We start from the raw sequence: 17,236 nt of genomic DNA on the forward strand, positions 1-17,236 counted from the left end.
CCGTGGCCATCATAAGATAGATAAGATGATTTTGGGTACCCCTTATGGTTGCAAAGTTGAAGCTCACTGTCTAAATCTAGTGTAGGTACAGCTCTGATAACCGCTGGAGAAGAAGTGACCGATTACTGCTCTCTAAGCCAAAACCAAAACTAGGAAACTAAATTCTCTACTGCACAGAAAAGTAGATTTTTTTTGGATGCAGCCTAATTTGTTTTGAATTCACTATATAATAGTGGAACAAATCCTCATGGAAAAACATTTGGTTTTAAGAGTTAATCTCCAAATGATTTATAAATTTCTATTATGTTCCCTTGAGATGGCCATAGTCATATTTTTGTTGTAGATTTGCATAAACAATTCATTAACCAAGCCAAACAACTTGATCACAAAGAATTTACTTACAAGGAGAGACTTGACTGGTTTTGGGGAACATTTTAACTTTACACCCATTTGTTTTCTCCATAAAGCCCATTTTTCTTACCTGGTTTAATGAGAAGTGTACTGATAATTATCTGTGAATCATGATCTGAGCTTGTTCTTCCTCAGTTTATATTTGGATTCACCTTGTTTGAATGAACTGAAATAGAAGATTGGTTTTAATTCCATATCCTAACCCTAACCCTAACCCTAACCCTAACCCTAACCCTAACCATTACTCTCATTCCCTTTTGCCATGGGTCTCCAAAGGCTGCCAGTGCCTTTCATACCGCTCTGTTTTCATAGCATGCACTTACCAGTCCTTACTCTAGTTGTGTTGAAAGCTCTCACGACTAGTATCCTCGGACCTCTGTTTGACTCCTGCTGCATTCACGCATTTCTGTATGTCAGCCATTTGACTTAAATTTTGAAGATTCTTTCAAGTGCTTATACAGAGTACTGACTTGTCTATTTCTAGGAGGTAGTGCCATGATCAGTGTTCATAGTGAAGCTGTGAACCAATATTATCCCAACTCCCACCTTCCCTGCTCCTATGTAAGATCACTTGCCCTTCATGTTCTGTCCCATGTGATCCCATGGGGGTACTACTAGTATTTCAAGAATCCTCACTTCCTTTAGGTTTTAGAAGAGCTCAGCGTTCTCTGGCTGGAGGGAGGCAGCCCAGAGTAGTGGCGGAAGCTCAAACTTTGGCATCAGCTAGGATGTGTTTTTAGCTCATTGACTGCTTTACTAGATGTCATCTTGAGCAAGTAAAATTTTTCTCTCTGACCTTGACATACTCTATCTGGAATGAGGAAAGACCGCCTATCAAGTAGGGTTGATGTTAAGGAGAGAATCCACATATTGCATCCAGCTCAAAAAAGTGTCGGTTTGTTTTTTGTTGTTTTCCCTTCCCTAACCCTTTATTAGGGGTAGCATCTGATTCAGGTGGCTGCATTTTTATCCACTAGGGTGAGGTGGTTGGTCTGGAGCATGGCAAGAATAAATGCCTGGAATTTTAGGACAATGTGGGTAGAAACCTTGAATGGGTTTGAACTTGGTTTCTGTTCAGTGCTATCCAGATTTATTCAGAACTCTGAAAATAACCTGAAGAGTATAGCAGCCAGGGGTACTCTGATGGTGAATATTGATCTTTTTTTTTACATATTATTTTTTTCTACATTGTTTTTGGAATGGGCACAACCAGAGCTCAAATTGGACCTTTTTTTTCTTTCTCCTCTGTTTGGACACTCCATTTTAGATTTATTAATATTCACTGCTGAGTATTTTTGCATCTTAACACGTTTTTATGCTCAATCAGCATTTTCCATGCAGATTGCTTATTGTCTATTGTCATATCACTCTTTTCGTAATGCAGTGATTTTAATAAATGATTTTTTTCTCCTTATGTCTTTAAAATGAGTACTCTTTTTAACATCATGGCTTCATAGATCAAGATCAGTGTGTGAGCAGGGAGGAAGGGAAATGAGCCAGTCATCATTTATCAGTGGTGCATTTCATTTGTGTGATTCTCATATAAATTTCTATGTTTTTTCTACATCTCTTTCCATTTCATTATGCCTTAAAGCCTTGTAAATAGATGTGCAAGGCAATGACATGGCAGTATCAAGGATTAAGAAATGCAGACAGGGAGGTCCAGGTGGGTCCCCCTCCCCAGTCGAGTTGTTCAGATGGGAGTGCAGGTGTCAGGCGTTATCCTAGGAGCCGCTGCTCTCTCAGGCTTTACATTCTTTCAGCGCTGCAGGGGGACGTAGTTGAAGTGACAAGCAGTTCAATCTTTCTTGTTGGAGAAGGAATTCTGGTCTGGTTTTTGGAGAGTAGGGAAGGAAGAGGAGTGGGGAGTCAGACAGGAGGCCAACCAGGTGCAGTTGATTTTATCTGCTCCAGGTCTCAGGTTATTAATTACACCTGTAGATGGATTCCAGCAACTTGATTGCATGTTCTGGTTGTATGTGGGGTGGGGCAGCTGAGGTGAGAGAGAGGGACTGCAGTGTTAAGGCAGCTTCTGTTACAAAGTATGTTGAGTAGGCATGTGTGTGTGTGTGTGTGCATATGTGTGTGTGCTTTCTTCTTTTATTTTTAAAGGTTTTATTTATTTATTTGAAGAGCTACAGAGAGGCAGAAGCAGAGAGACTGAGAAAGGTCCTCCATCTGCTAGTTCACTCCCCAAATGGCCGGAGCTGAGTTGATCCAAAGCCAGGAGCCTCCTCCGGGTCTCCCACACAGGTGCAAGGACCCAAGGATTTGGGCCATCTTCTACTGCTTTCCCAGGCCATAACAGAGAGCTGGATGGGAAGTGGAGCAGCTGGGACTTGAACTGGCACCCATATGGGATTCTGGCAGTGCAGGCGGCAGCTATACCCGCTGTGTCACAGTGCCAGCCCCATGCATGTGTGCTTTCAGTGCTGCTTTTGACAGCAACCCTTCAAGACCGGATCGAGGAAGGTAAATCTTTAAAGAATAAAATAAATAAATAAAAGGGGCCAACATTGTGGTGTAACAGGTTAAGTTGCTGCCTGTAACTCTAGCATCCCATGTGGGCAACGGTTAGGGTCCCTGCTCCCCCACTTCCCATCCAGCTCCCTGCTAATGCACCTGGGAGAGCAGTGGAAGATGGCCCAAGTGCTTGGGCCCCTGCACCCACATGGGAGACTCAGAAGAAGCTCCTGGCTCCACGGCCATTTGGGGAATGAACCAGCGGGTAGAAGACCTCTCTATTTCTCTGTTTCTCTTACACTTTTAAGAGTCTAGTTCCGGTCGGGGCACCGGATTCTGTCCCGGTTGCCCCTCTTCCAGGCCAGCTCTCTGCTGTGGCCCGGGAGTGCAGTGGAGGATGGCCCAAGTGCTTGGGCCCTGCACCCCATGAGAGACCAGGAGAAGCACGTGGCTCCTGCCTTTGGATCAGCGCGGTGTGCCGGCCACAGCGCACCGGCCGCGGAGGCCATTGAAGGGTGAAGCAACGGCAAAGGAAGACCTTTCTCTCTGTCTCTCTCTCTCACTGTCCACTCTGCCTGTCAAAAAAAAAAAAAAAAAAAAGAGTCGTAAACACTAAAATTGAATGAGCACTTACTCTGTGCAAGGCATCATTCTAACCCTTCACATGTATTATTTAATTTCTCTTAATCCTATGAGTAGCTGCCTTATTTTCTGCATTCATTGTGTGTGGAAGCTGAGTCAGGGAGAGCTTTAGTTTCCAAGAGTGAACAGTGACAGAGCCACCATTCAAATGTGGACAGACTTTAGAGCTTGTGTTCTTAGTTCCTGCATTTACTGCCTCTGAAAAAATTAAGGGCACATTGGGTGTAAGTTCCCTGTAATTCCATGTGTGAGGGCGTAATGGATATGAAGTTGTCCTCTGTATACCAGCATCTACAGGATGCTCTCTTTCCAACATGGAGAGTATGTCATTTGAATTTTACTATTCTTCTTGGACAGCATCACTGCTCTCCTGTTTAAAGCCAGGAGTGCCATGGTTGTATTAGATGTACCTGGTCTTCCATTTAGTTATTTCTAGGTTTGTTGAAATAATTCCAGAGTTAACAAGACAGAGCTAAATGTGTGATCTGTACATTGATGATAAAATATAGGAGATTTGACATTTTAAAACATTGTTTAAAAGATTTATTTATTTGATGGGGGAGAGAGAGAAAGAGAAAGAGAAAGAGAGAGAGATCTTTAATCTGCTGGTTCACTCCCCAGATAATCACAATGGCCAGAACTGGGCCAGGCCAAAGCTGGGAGACAGGAACTCCATCCAGGTTTTAAAACATGGGTAGCGGGGGCCCAGATACTTGGATCATCTTCTGCTTTCCCAGACAAAGTAGCAGGAAGCTGGACCAGAAGCAGAGCAGGGCCACTGGAACTTGAGCCAGCGCTCTGGTAATGGGATGTCAGCATTGCATGCCTCTGACTTAACCCACTGCACTTGACTTCTGTTTGTTGATTTGAGCCCCATCTCCTGGGAGCTAGGTAGGGAAATATTCAGTGTGCTTTTGGATGAAGAAGCTGACATTTGTATCAGGTCATCTGGTGGCTCAAGGTCTAGATCTTGGTAGTTTTCTACTGTAGTTTTCTCTGTGCGTGGGTGGCCCCTTCTTTCATTTTGGTTTATTCAGAGCCATTTGTTACCCTCTGTGCTGGGGACTAAAGCAAATGAAATGATGGGGAAAGATGCATGGCTTCTCTCACGGCACTCCCTCCTACATGGGCACGCAGAAGAGTTACAGTACAAGTACATGCAGATTGGAGCCGGAGTGTCTGTGAATTGGAGAAATGGGGAGGACCTTAAGCACTAATGACAGTTGGGAAGACACAAAATAAAAAGTTACAGGAAAAGTGGATCCCAGTAGTAATCAGAGAGGTCTGGGGGGATGCAGGACATTCGGTAGACAGTCCTGGCAGAATGGGCATGGTGTGCCCACTAATGGAGGTATCTGAGTGTCAGGGGCAGGGGCATGTGCAGCAGGTGGTCTGTGGCCTGTTGTTCCACACTCGGGGGGTGGACTGGAGCCCAGGCCTGTTCTTCTCTGCCTGGATGTGTGTGCCTGGTTGGCTCTTGATTGTGTGCCACAGCCTGGACCTAGAGTACAAGTGAATAACAGGCCTTCCATTGAATGCAACTGAGACTGGATTTAAAATATGTGTATTGCTCTATGTTAATTCTATAAGCATTTATCCAAAGATATTTACTGAATGTCTGCTCTGTAAGTTGTGCTAAGACCTGAAACAATGGTGAAGAAAAATAAAAAACATAGAAATTCTTGTCCTTGATGACATTGCACTCTACTGGGAGAGTAGGTAGATATTGGGGTGAATAGTTATAGAATGATAAGTTTTATGAAATAAAGCAGTGAAGGAGTTAGGCCATGCTGAGTAGTGTTGTTGGTTAATTTCTGATAAGGGTCCTGAGGGTGTTTCACTGATAAGGTTAAGTTCCAAGAAAAGGGAGTGAGGGAACAAGCAAGTGGCTGTGTGGGGAAAACACTTCGCTAGAGGACTCTGCTCATTCAGAAACTCTTGCTGAGCTGAGACTTTCTGACTGTGGGGGAGCTGCAAGGATGCTGGGAGGGAGTGGTAGGAGATGTTGTCAGGCAGGTAATGGGGCCAGGTCCTGCAGCACCTTGTAAATTCTAATAAGGAGTCTGGCCTTTTGGTGCAGATAAGTATCCTGCTCTGGCTTACATTTCAAAAGGATCTCTCTGGCCGCCCTGTTGAGAAATAGACTGCATGTGGCCAAGGGCAGAAACAGAGGGAGCCATTAGGAGGCTGTGGTCATAATCCCTGTGAGAGATGAGGGGGCTTGAACTAAGGTGGTAGCTTGTGAACCGCAGTCAGATTCAGGGTAGAATTTGAAAGGAGAACCAGTGGGCTTGCAGATGGACCAGGTGTGCAATGCAAGGAAGGGGCAGTCAAGAGTAACCCCCCAGTTTTTGTTCAATGCAGCTAAAAGGGCAGGGCTCCCATTTTCCTGAGAGGCAGAACAGTGTAGGAAGAGCTGGTTTGGGGAATAACATCAGGAGCTTAGTTTTGGATATTTTGCTAATAATAGCAATTAGGCAGGTTTCAGGATTATTAAGGAAGATTTATTGGGTGCCAAATAGCACGTACAGATCCATAGTTTATTGCAGGAAAATGATGCAACACAGCAGTAGCACCAAGACAAAGTATGCATCACAGGCAGTGGCTGCATGCTGCGAGGGGTCTGGAGAGGCCAGCTGTGGCTTTAGTTGTCCTCTTTCTGCAAGGTCACAGCAGGATACACTTGGCTCTTGGATCAAGAACCACTGACATATGCGTGGAACACTGGAGCCAGAGAGCCCATACTGGAGTGCTGGCCAGGATACTTTTACCTCTCTGGTCTCATAGGCATAATCTTGCCTTGTAACCAGCCTCAGTGGCAGAACTCTCTGGGAGTCTCACCGAGACGAGATGCCAGTCATCCATCATCCATTGTATGGTTATCACACAATGCTGAGTACAGTGCTGAGAGGCTGATAACGACCCCCGCTCCCCCAGCCTCCTCACGCTGTGGCTGTTGGGCAGCGGTCTTGAGATCAGCATGTCTTATGGCATGCTTTTCCAGGGAACAGTAATGGGCAGGTCTTTTATCAGAACATCTCTGGCTGGTTCTAGGGCCAGCACAGCCATGTCAAATTTGAGATGCCCATTAAGACATCCAAACAGAGGTGTTGGATAAGATGTTGCAAATAGGAGTTGGAGTCTGGGGGAGGTTTTAGTGTTAGGGAAGTCCTCATTACATAGAGGTTATTTCAGTGCCCTGGGTGAAATTGCCTGGGAAGTGAGTGTGGGTTGAGATGAACAGAGATTCTAGTGTAATCCCAAGAGTATTTCAACATGTAGAAGATTCTGAGAAATAGAATCTTAACTTCAGCTTAACTTAATCTTAGCTTAACACTCTGTGCCACAGTGCCATCCCTTACCCTGTTATTATAAACCATGTCAGAGAATGATTTTTCCCTTCAAGGAATATGAAGATTTATAAACTTGACCATATTGGTTAGAAAATTAGAAAAATGCTATATGAATGTTGGAAGTTATGTATCAATAAAATATCACTTGAAATGGTGTGATTTTAAGAAGGTATTATTTAAAAATAATGGCTAGCAAGTTATCTGAGAATGAGATAAATTATTCTGTATTTGCGTTGTTATAAATTTTAAGAATATCTTTTGACTGTATATTTAGTCTGAGTTAAAAATAAAATTTGATTGTAAAGCTCTTGAGTAGACATAGAATCTTCTGGACTAGAATAGTGAATTAGATGGAGGTGTGACCAGTGTCAGTCTGTCAATAGTGATTGTGGTCGTGGCTCCAGGCTTCTTAGAGTTGTGCATTCCAAGCTTGTTGTATGTCATCACATCCATTTGTGTACCCTTTTCCACCCAAAGTACATTGTATAACTGCCATACCCCTAGACATCAGTATTTGTAACTCACATTTGGAAAATGGAACAGTGGCGCCACAGACATATTAAGCGCCGTGGTCAGATTGTTCTTTGTGTTTTCTCTTTGGTAGTTACACAGAAATGTAACACGATGTCTTAGCAAGAGAATATACCCAAGAGATATTCAGTCTAAGCCTGCCTCTTTGTAGAAATACTTCCATATATGTTCTCTCTTATGGATTGGGAAATAGAGCTTTTCCTGCACTGACCCCCTTTTGCAGACGAGTCAACTGAGGCACACACAGCGTGTTTAACCCAAGACCATTTGCTGAAAGTAGCACAGCAAGTATTAGAACTGTTCAAGGCTTGAACCGTGGCTCACTAGGCTAATCCTCCACCTGCGGCGCCGGTACTCCGGGTTCTAGTCCCGGTTGGGGCACCAGATTCTGTCCCGGTTGCTCCTCTTCCAGTCCAGCTCTCTGCTGTGGCCCAGGAGTGCAGTGGAGGATGGCCCAAGTCCTTGGGCCCTGCACCCACATGGGAGACCAGGAGAAGCACCTGGCTCCTGCCTTCGGATCGGCTCAGTGCGCCGGCCAGAGCGGCCATTTGGGGAGTGAACCAATGGAAGGAAGATCTTTCTCTCTTTGTCTCTCTCTCTCTCACTGTCTAACTCTGCCTGTCAAAAAACAAAAACAAAAAACAAACAAACAAACAAAAACTGTTGCACTGCTGTCCAGGTGACTCAAGTGCTGTTTCCCCTGCTTTCAGTGGCCTCTTTGGAATTGACAGTGTTTTGTTATGTTTTGTCACCCTGAGCTCCTCTTTTGTGTACCCCTATAGACATGTTATGAGCTGTGCATCTAGGCCCTGCTCTCTTGATTTCAAGTTGCTGATGGATTATGAACTCGGTAAACACTGCATTAGACAGCTGTGTGCTCCCTGCTCTGTGAGCAGAGATCAGCTGGAGAGGACACAGCAGGTCTGTAGATGTGAAGGCTGAGCGTCTACTCAGGAAAAACTAGAGCACAGTTCCAGGCACTAAAATGTGCTAGAATGTGTGTGGCTAGATGCCATCGTGCCGAGCCATGGCCAGGCGAGGTAAGCCAGGGAAGGCCATTTAAAGCCAGGATTCTGACCTGGAAAGGAAGGATGGGAATGTGGGGGTGGGTGGCAGAGGGAGACACAAGGGGCCTTCAAAAGGTTCCTAGAAAATACATAGTGTGAAAAATCATGGATTTCAAATTTTTTGGCATGAAAACACACTTATCTTTTAATTCTATTTTCCCATGGACTTTTCAAAGTATCCTTGTAGTGATGAAGACACACTGTTAACATTCTGCTTGTAGGATTATGGAACTTTCACTCATTTCTTACTTTATAACATTTACAAAGTAATAATTCCTTGTGCAAAATTCAAATAATACAAGGAGGCCTAAAGAGGATTGTAAGTGTTAGGAATTCTTCCACCCAGAATTGGCCAAGACCTATCATTAGTCACATAAACATACATGGACATATCAAGGTAGGTGTGTACACATGTGTGTATTTCCACCTGTAATTTTATACATATAGATTACATATGCATGTCATTTTGCTGTCACCATTGTAGAAGAGATGATTCAGGAATATTATGTCTTTAAAATTTTTTTAAAAAGATTTTCTTTTGAAATTTATTTAAAAGAATTATAGAAGTGGAGGGGAGTGAGAGGGACCTCTTCCATCCACTGGTTCATTCCCCAAATGGCCACAACAGCCTGGGCTGTGCCAGGTCAAAGCCAGGAGCCAGGAGCTTCATCTGGGTCTTCCATGTGAGTACTGGGGCCCAACGACTTGGGCCACCTTCTGCTGTTTTTCCAGATGTGTTAGCAGTGAGCAGAGTTAGAAGTGGAACAGCTGGGACATGAACCAGCGACCATATGGGATGCTGGCATGGCAGGCAGTGGCTCAACCTGTCACACCACAACACCTGCCCCCTGAGTTTCATGTGTAGCCATGCTCTGCAAGGGTTTTGGCACAGAGACTTGACAGAAACTTCACCAACTTACAAGTCCTGTGGTGTTGAGGAGCAGGGTAAAGTGTGGGAAATCTCACACAGCAGCAGTTTCTGGTCCAGCAACTCTAAGGCCCTTGCAATATTTTTCGATCAGTAACACAGATATAAACTGGCCTAACATGTTTTTAAGGAAATGGAGCATAGAGCCAAACCAAAGTATAGACTGTAGAGTTCCTTCAAACAGAAGGAAATGTTCCCTATCAGATTTGTGCTGTTTTCCAGATTGTTTGATTTCACAGGGTTCATTATTGCAACAAGTGGAGCTTATCAGAGTCATCCTGGGAATGCTCTTTCCTTGTCTTAATACTTCTAATTATCTTATTTATTTTTATTTGTTTAAGAGAGAGAGAGAGAGAGAGAGAGAGAGAGAGAGAGAGAGGGATGCTGTTGATTGAGATTCCATCCCCTGGTTTATTTCCCAAATGCCCACAGAAACTTGAACTCTCTTAGACTGAAGCCAGGGGCCCAGAACTCAATTTGGGTCTCCCATGCATGTGGCAAGGACCTCAGTATTTATTTGAGCCATCACCTGCTGTCTCCTAGGGTATGCAGTAACTGGAAACTGGATTTGGAAGATGACTAGGGACCCAAACACAGACACTCTGATATGTAATGTGGGCATCCCAAATAGTGCCTTAATCATTGCACCAAATGCCTGTCCCAGTACTTCAGCAAAGCCAGAGCTTTGCTTTGTGTCCTTTTGAGGGTAGAGCCTGAATCCTTAGAGGCACTCATGCCAGGAGGGACGACTGGGTGTCCCCATGGGGTTTTTGAGTCTCGTGTACACCTGAAGAGCAAGCAGTGTAATTGATGGGTCTACAGAGAAGGAAGGGACTTTCATCTAAAATTGTCCATGGGAAACTGGAGGTTCTAAGAACAGTTATCCTAGGCTGTGGGTAATGGTAAAGTTGAACCGATTCCATATTCACATTAGAATAAAACTGTGATTACATTCAAAGAATGCCTTGGAAGGACTGTCTAAAGGTTCTGGATGTGTTTGGTGGCAGAGAAGTACAAGTTCTTCTGTTGATAGCCATCGTTTTCTCCTCGGTTGGGACTTAACAGACATGTCCTTTCTGCCTCCCTTCTGCCTTCTACCCTGTCTTGGACTGAATGTTAATCAAGGAAAAGATTTCTTTGGCTGCCTTTGAAATTGTGTAATTTTCTTGCCCTCTGCTGTCTTTTTGAGTTCATTCCTTATGGTTTCATTGCTGGATTTAAGAACAAAAGTGCCATTGTTTTAATTGATGATGACATTTACCAGTGGATGGTGGCATATGAACTATAATGAAAATCTCTATTAGCTGTCAAACTTTTTTTGATGAAATTTGGCTGGTTTTGTGAAGTTTTTGTGATTCTTTAGAAGTGAAGTTCAGAATTTGATGACAGGTAAAACAAGTTTAAATTTTTTCATGGTCTTTTAGTTTAAATAGTTCATTTTCTTCAGAAGTAGAGGGATAAATGAGAGGAATAAACTCAATGGCATTGCAAAGGAGGGAGACTTCTGGAGGGTGTATGCTGGCTCCTTTCAACCATTCAACTGGGGTCCTGTGCTCTGAATTTATAGGCATGGTGTGTGAGCTCATTCACTCCTGTTCTATATTGTTTAAATACCACATAGGTTAGGTCATATCTTTATCAGTAAGAGAATGAGATGATATTTTTAAAAAGTATTTAATTAGAGAGAGAGAGACAGAGACAGAGATAGAGAACACAGAGAGAAAGCAGGAGAGAGGGAGAACAAGACAGAGAGCTGCCATCCCCTGGTTTATTCCCCAGGGGTCTGCAATGGCTAGGGTTGAGCCAAGGCTGGAACTGGGAACTCAATCCAGGTCTCCTGAGTGGGTGATAGGAACCCAATTGCTTGAGCCAGAGATGGTATCTTTCATTTATTTCCAGCTGTCTCTCTGCCTTTAACTTTTATGACCATGTGAGTTATACAGCTGCACTGGGAATGCCAGTGCTTCTAGGTTGGTGCTTCTGATCTCAACAGTAGCACCAAGAGATGCTGAAAACCAGTGCCATAGCCTTCCATGGTGGAACTGAATCCCAAGCACCATGGTGTTATGAAGAAACCTGCCATGGTGCTAATATTCAGTTTAATTTGCCTAAATGTTTTGAACTGAACTATATTCCAACTTCTGCCTTCTCTGGAGACAGGTAGTTCAGATTGTACTCAGCAAAGTCTTTCATGTCATTAAATCTTTTGTAACATCACATCCTCCTTGTTTGAAGTCTAGCAAGTTGTGTGAATAAAGTCATGAAATACTCCTCATCTTTTTATCTTCATCCCCTTCCACATTGAGGATTCGTTCTCAGTCAGCTCTCTCTTGGTTTTTGTATTCTGTGATCATGTGTGTCTTGGGTCTTTGCATTTGTAAGAGTTCTGGTTTTTAATGTTTTCTTTGACAGGTATAGCATCTCTTGATTATTCTGTTTGTCTTTTTCAGAGCTACGTTCCACTCAGTTAATACTTGGATGAGTGTCAATTAGAATGGTGGGCAATATTCTGGAAGAGGAGGAGTCATAATTTAACACGGGTGCCTTCCTGTTTTCTTTCTTTTTCTTTTTTAATATTCCTATTCTCTCTCTGTGAAGACTAGTGTTTTGTGTATTGGTAGTGTCCTTAGACAAAGAATTATGATGTGAGTGTTTATACTAGCAGTAAAGACACCCCGCTGCATACTGCAGTGCCTGGATTCAGTTCCCAGGTGCAGCTCCTGATGCCAGCTTCCCATCAGTGCTGATGATGGGAGGCAGTGGTGATGCCTCAAGTGGTTGGGTTCCTGCTATTCACTGGGAGATCTGGGTTGAGTTATTGACTCCAAGCTTCAGCCTGGCCTGGTGGTAGGTGTTCTCTCTCTCTTCTCCTGTCCCTGACTCTCAAATAAAGAAATAAAATGTAATAAAGAAATGAAGCACAGATCTTGGCCCAATCCCCAGAATACCAAAAAAAAAAAAAAAAAAAAAAGACAAAACATAAAGGAAGAAGAGTCATGGCAACACCTGCGACTTCCAGGTGACTGACAGCACAGTTTGCAAAGGGTAGCTTGCCTTATTTTCTCTCACCCTGGTTCATGTGCACGGGGAAAAGACCAGCCTTTGCTCTCACTTGGCTGTCTGCTTCCCCAACTTGCTCGCATTTAATTGAACTTTGGACATCGCACAGTATTACGTGTCCTGGTAGTATTTCCAGGCTTTGCTATTTCCTCATTCAATTTTGAATTAAAATGTCATGGCAAAGGTACCTAGGTTTATCCTCCTCCCCTCAGAAGTATGTTTAATGCACTTACCTGTAAAAAACAATTCATGGGGCTGACATTGTGGCATAGCAGGTTTGCCGACATCCCATTTGGACACTGGTTTGAGTCCCAGATGCTCTGCTTCTGATCCAGCTCCCTGCTAATGCACCTGGGAAAGCAGTGGAAAATGGCCCAAGTGTTTGGGCCCCTGCACCCACATGGGAGACCCAGAAGAAGCTCCTCATTCCTGACTTTAGCCTGGCCCAAGCTCAGTCATTGTGGCCATTTGGGGAGTGAACCAGCGGATGGAAACTTTCTCTTTCTCTGTCTCTCTCTATAATTCTGCCTTTCAAATAAAATAAATAAATCTTTAAACAAAAACCTCTTCATTTATATCTGTGAGCAAATGTACTAATTTGTATAAGGATTGCTTTTTTTTTTATCACTCTTTAGTAGATATTCTTATGACTACTTCTATTCTGTGAGCTGATTTTTTTCCCATATAATAGCTACATGATTGGTAGAGACTGCTTTCTCTATGCAGAACTCTTTCATTTTTCATCGTGACTAGCCTTGTACCTGTGTTTGGGAGTATTATTCTTTGTGTGATTTCACTGTGTGTTGCTGTAACATTTTTCTCAGGAAACTCAGATTCCCTCAGAATTTCTTGTATAATAGAACTGAGAGAGCAATATTTGGTGTGTACTCATGTTGAATGAAAGGAGGGGTATTTGTGGACCACTAAGTTAAAAGATGTTTGTATTCTTTTTAGAAGTACCTAAGAAATCAAAATCTACCAGAACCTAGTATAAGAATAACGTGGCCCGTGTTCCCTGGTGACATGCAGGGAGGAGAAGCTTTGGGAGGTAAGCAGAGCAGTGCCTGTCAGGACAGGGAGCAAGACGGGGGTCTCAGGATTTCCCAGAAGCACACTGTAGGGAAAAGAGTCTTTGATTCTAAAGTCTCCCATTTTTAAGGTCCCGATGTAGTTTCTTGGCTCTTGGAAAGTTCTTCTTTTACAATCATGCATCTGTTCTTACTATTTTGCTAAAACTCACTTAGAGGAGGGAGGAGATTCATCAAAAGCTCATAATAGCTAAAGCAGGGTACATTGCTTTAGGGTAAATGGAAAATTCTCTTTTTTTGCGTCCCTATTATTCATATGCTGTACAGGGTGATTTAAAAACATTTGCTATCAGTAGCAAATAGAGTAAGATAAATCTTTCTTTCCTTGTACACCCAATGGTTTCCATGCCAATGTGATTCCAGGGAAGTGGCTTCTGTGGTGTGCGAGTAACCAGGTACTGGTTTATGTGTGTTGAGACATTTTGGTGTGAACCTGGAGAGCAGAAGTACCTCACGTGTCCTCCAGATCTGGAGGGGTCCACCACGGGGCTTCGTCCTGTTGGCCTGGGACTCACCACACTGTGGTCTGTGATGCTGTGCATGTTCCCAGTAGGACAGTCATGTGGGCAGGACACACACATTCCCGAGCCAGGCAAACCCAAATGGAAGAGAAAGGACAGGCATAGTTATTTGGTGCATTTATAATTCTTGCATTTTATCTGACATCACGAATAAAGGGAAGGTTTTTTTTTTCCCTTAAAATAGCCATGGAGAAGCTTATGGATGATATTCTTTAATGGACAGCATTTTTTCATCCAATAGCATCTCAGATGGCTGGGACATGGGTGTTCCTTAGTAAAGAGATAGCAGGTGTTTAAGGCAGAATTCTGATAGTCTTAGTCTTATAGCTTGCTTTAGTGATTATGCCTCTTTTTTTTTTAGGTAAAATAAGATTTGCAGTGTGAATTACATAACATAGCAATGTCAGGGTTCTGGGTGCCATTCCGGTGTTCTGTTGCACTAGGGACTGGTGCTGGTTTCTCAAAACACCCATTTCACTCCTGCTTCCAAGAAGATGAGGTACTGCTGCAGTTTCTGGTCACCCGCATCCATGCCCAAATCTTCAAATGCATGACAAAAACCCACTTGTTACTAAGTAAAATTTTGTGAGACAAAGTTACATTTGCTCATTGGTCAAAACATTGTATCCATACAAAAATAGAAGTGAACTGGAGCATATTTTTGTGACTCCAATTTTTGGGGGCGTTTGGACCTTAAACATCCTGTGTTCTGTTTCTGAATTGTCACTCAGAAGCATTTTTGCATTTATCTGGCCTGTTCAGATAGCACATTAGCTGTTGCAGAGACCCGAGGTAAGGTAGTCGGTGTGAAGACCTGCTCATCTAAAGCAAGGAGTAGTTAAAATTCTAATTCATTCATCGTGTTTTCATTTCTGTTTTTGGGAAGGCATTGTTCTAAGTGCTGGGCATAATCAGCAGAAATAAACAGAGGGACTCCTCTTAGGCTGCTCTGCCAGGAGGGAGCTACTAAAAATGAACAAAACATGTAAAGCATGGAATTTCAGAAGGTGCCTGTTTGCTGAAGACTGAACGTGGCCTAGTGAGCTTGCTCTGGCTGGGTGATGTGGAGACAGGTTTCCTCTGAGCAGGTGGCTTTTGAGATGTGATTTCATTGAGAGAGGATCAGTCCTTTCACGATATTGGACAGGGGCTGGGGAAGGGTCCTCAGAGGAGAAGGCAGCACCTGCCAAGGGTAGAGTACCCTCGGAACGTTCTGGGACTCATACCAATGCTGCTGTGGTTTGACGCTCCCTGGTGAACAGGGCAGCTGGGGGAGATGCAGAGAGGGAGGCAGGTCAGAGCCCTGTAGGCCTTGATGGGTGGCCTAGGTTTTAAGTGCAAGGGAAAATCAATACCTGGAATGTTTCAGAAACAGGCAGGCAGGTGCACTGTGATTGTGCTAAGCAAATCCTGTGGAGGCCTGTGAGAAGGATTAGACTGAGCGAAAGCAGAAAGATTAGTTGGAGAAATTCTGGTAAAATTTGTTCTGGGATGGGATAGCAGAGGGAAGGAGCTTTCTCAGGAAGACATGCTAGAGGTGCTGTGTGTAAGAGGGTCCTGAAAAGTTTGTGGAAATGGAATTCAAGTAAAGTATCCTGCTTAGAAACCTTGAAGAGTAGAGCTGGCAGGAGCCATGCACAAAGAAAAGCTGATTGCCTGGCAGAGTTGACTGGAATATTTGTGTTGAAAAGTTGCATTGTGTATGCCAGCACAGTGGCTCAATAGGCTAATCCTCCACCTTGTGGCACTGGCACACCGGGTTCTAGTCCCAGTCAGGGCGCCGGATTCTGTCCCGGTTGCCCCTCTTCCAGGCCAGCTCTCTGCTGTGGCCCGGGAGTGCAGTGGAGGATGGCCCAAGTCCTTGGGCCCTGCACCCCATGGGAGACCAGGATAAGTACCTGGCTCCTGCCATCGGATCAGCGCGGTGCACTGGCCGCAGCATGCTGGCCGCGGCGGCCATTGGAGGGTGAACCAACGGCAAAGGAAGACCTTTCTCTCTGTCTCTCTCTCTCACTGTCCACTCTGTCTGTCAAAAAAAAAAAAAAAAAAGTTGCATTGTGTAGCTTCAGAATGTGCAAACATTGCATGGTATTGTGAAATTTAAAAAATAAGTAAAACAATAAAAAAATGGAAAATAGATGAATTTATTTGGGCACATAAAATTAAAATTTGTGAACATAAAAGTTCTTCAGAGTTTATGAAGTTCTATTATGAAAATACCATAGATGGATTTCAGAAATTTTTTTCATCAAAATAAACATCTTTTAGTTCCATTTTTCCATGAACTTTTTGCAATACTATCATACTTCTGGGGAAGATACAGAGAAAAGAGATGGCTGCTTAAAGATTTTGATTCTGTACTTGTATTGAATTCAGTGTATCTGTGATTCCTTCAGAACAAGCTAAATTTTAAGGGCACAGATAATTGTTAAATTGTTCTTTTGAATGGGCCCTGTGTAGCAGAGCCCTTTTTTATTTTCTCAAAATAAATTCTAACACCTGTTTCAGGACAAAAGATGTATATTTCACTTAATTTTTTTTAATTTAAAGCTTCTACGAGGAATACTTGTGGGTATGTTATGGCTCACATGCTACCAAAAAGGATTGTGTAATTATTTTAGCCTTAATAATTATAGGCTTCTATTTTCCTCTCTGGTTAACAAGTTCCAAAGCTTCCAAAGCTTTATACCAGTTTTCATTTCTGGAAGATGTTTTATCAAACAGGGACATTTGGCTCTTGATTTGAGTAGGCCTAAAAATCTATTTCATGAGGGTAATTTTAAATAATTTGGTTTAATTAAAATTGTAAATGATGTTATTTTATAATGATACCATTCCTGAGGCATATTTTTCTTGGACAGCTGTACGGTGCTATTATGCAAATAAGTACTTTTTGACAGGACAAGAATTCATGCTTTATTCTCCATTCCTCATTGCTTCACAACCATATTATTTCCTGACCCATGGATAGCTGATGTGTGTGTGTGTGTGTGTGTGTGTGTGTGTTGTATTCCCTGTAATTCTTCCCTGATGCTGGATTAAATTGCTTCAGATAAGTCTTCTTAATAGGGGCCTGATGAGATTACTTCTTCTTTGAAAAAGGGAAAAAGTAAGTCATGTTAAATATGAGTCTCACAGAGATGCATGTCTTTGATTTAAAATGCAGATAAGC

At 43.1% G+C, this 17,236-nt stretch overlaps 1 protein-coding gene across 6 annotated transcripts in view; it reads left to right on the forward strand.

The window, feature by feature from the left end:
• KCNK2 (potassium two pore domain channel subfamily K member 2) overlaps positions 1-17,236 on the forward strand; it is a 220,850-nt gene that overhangs the window by 80,036 nt on the left and 123,578 nt on the right. The window lies entirely within an intron of this gene.

This window comes from Oryctolagus cuniculus, chromosome 13 (genome assembly GCF_964237555.1).
Source record: "Oryctolagus cuniculus chromosome 13, mOryCun1.1, whole genome shotgun sequence".
Classification (NCBI taxonomy): domain Eukaryota; kingdom Metazoa; phylum Chordata; class Mammalia; order Lagomorpha; family Leporidae; genus Oryctolagus; species Oryctolagus cuniculus.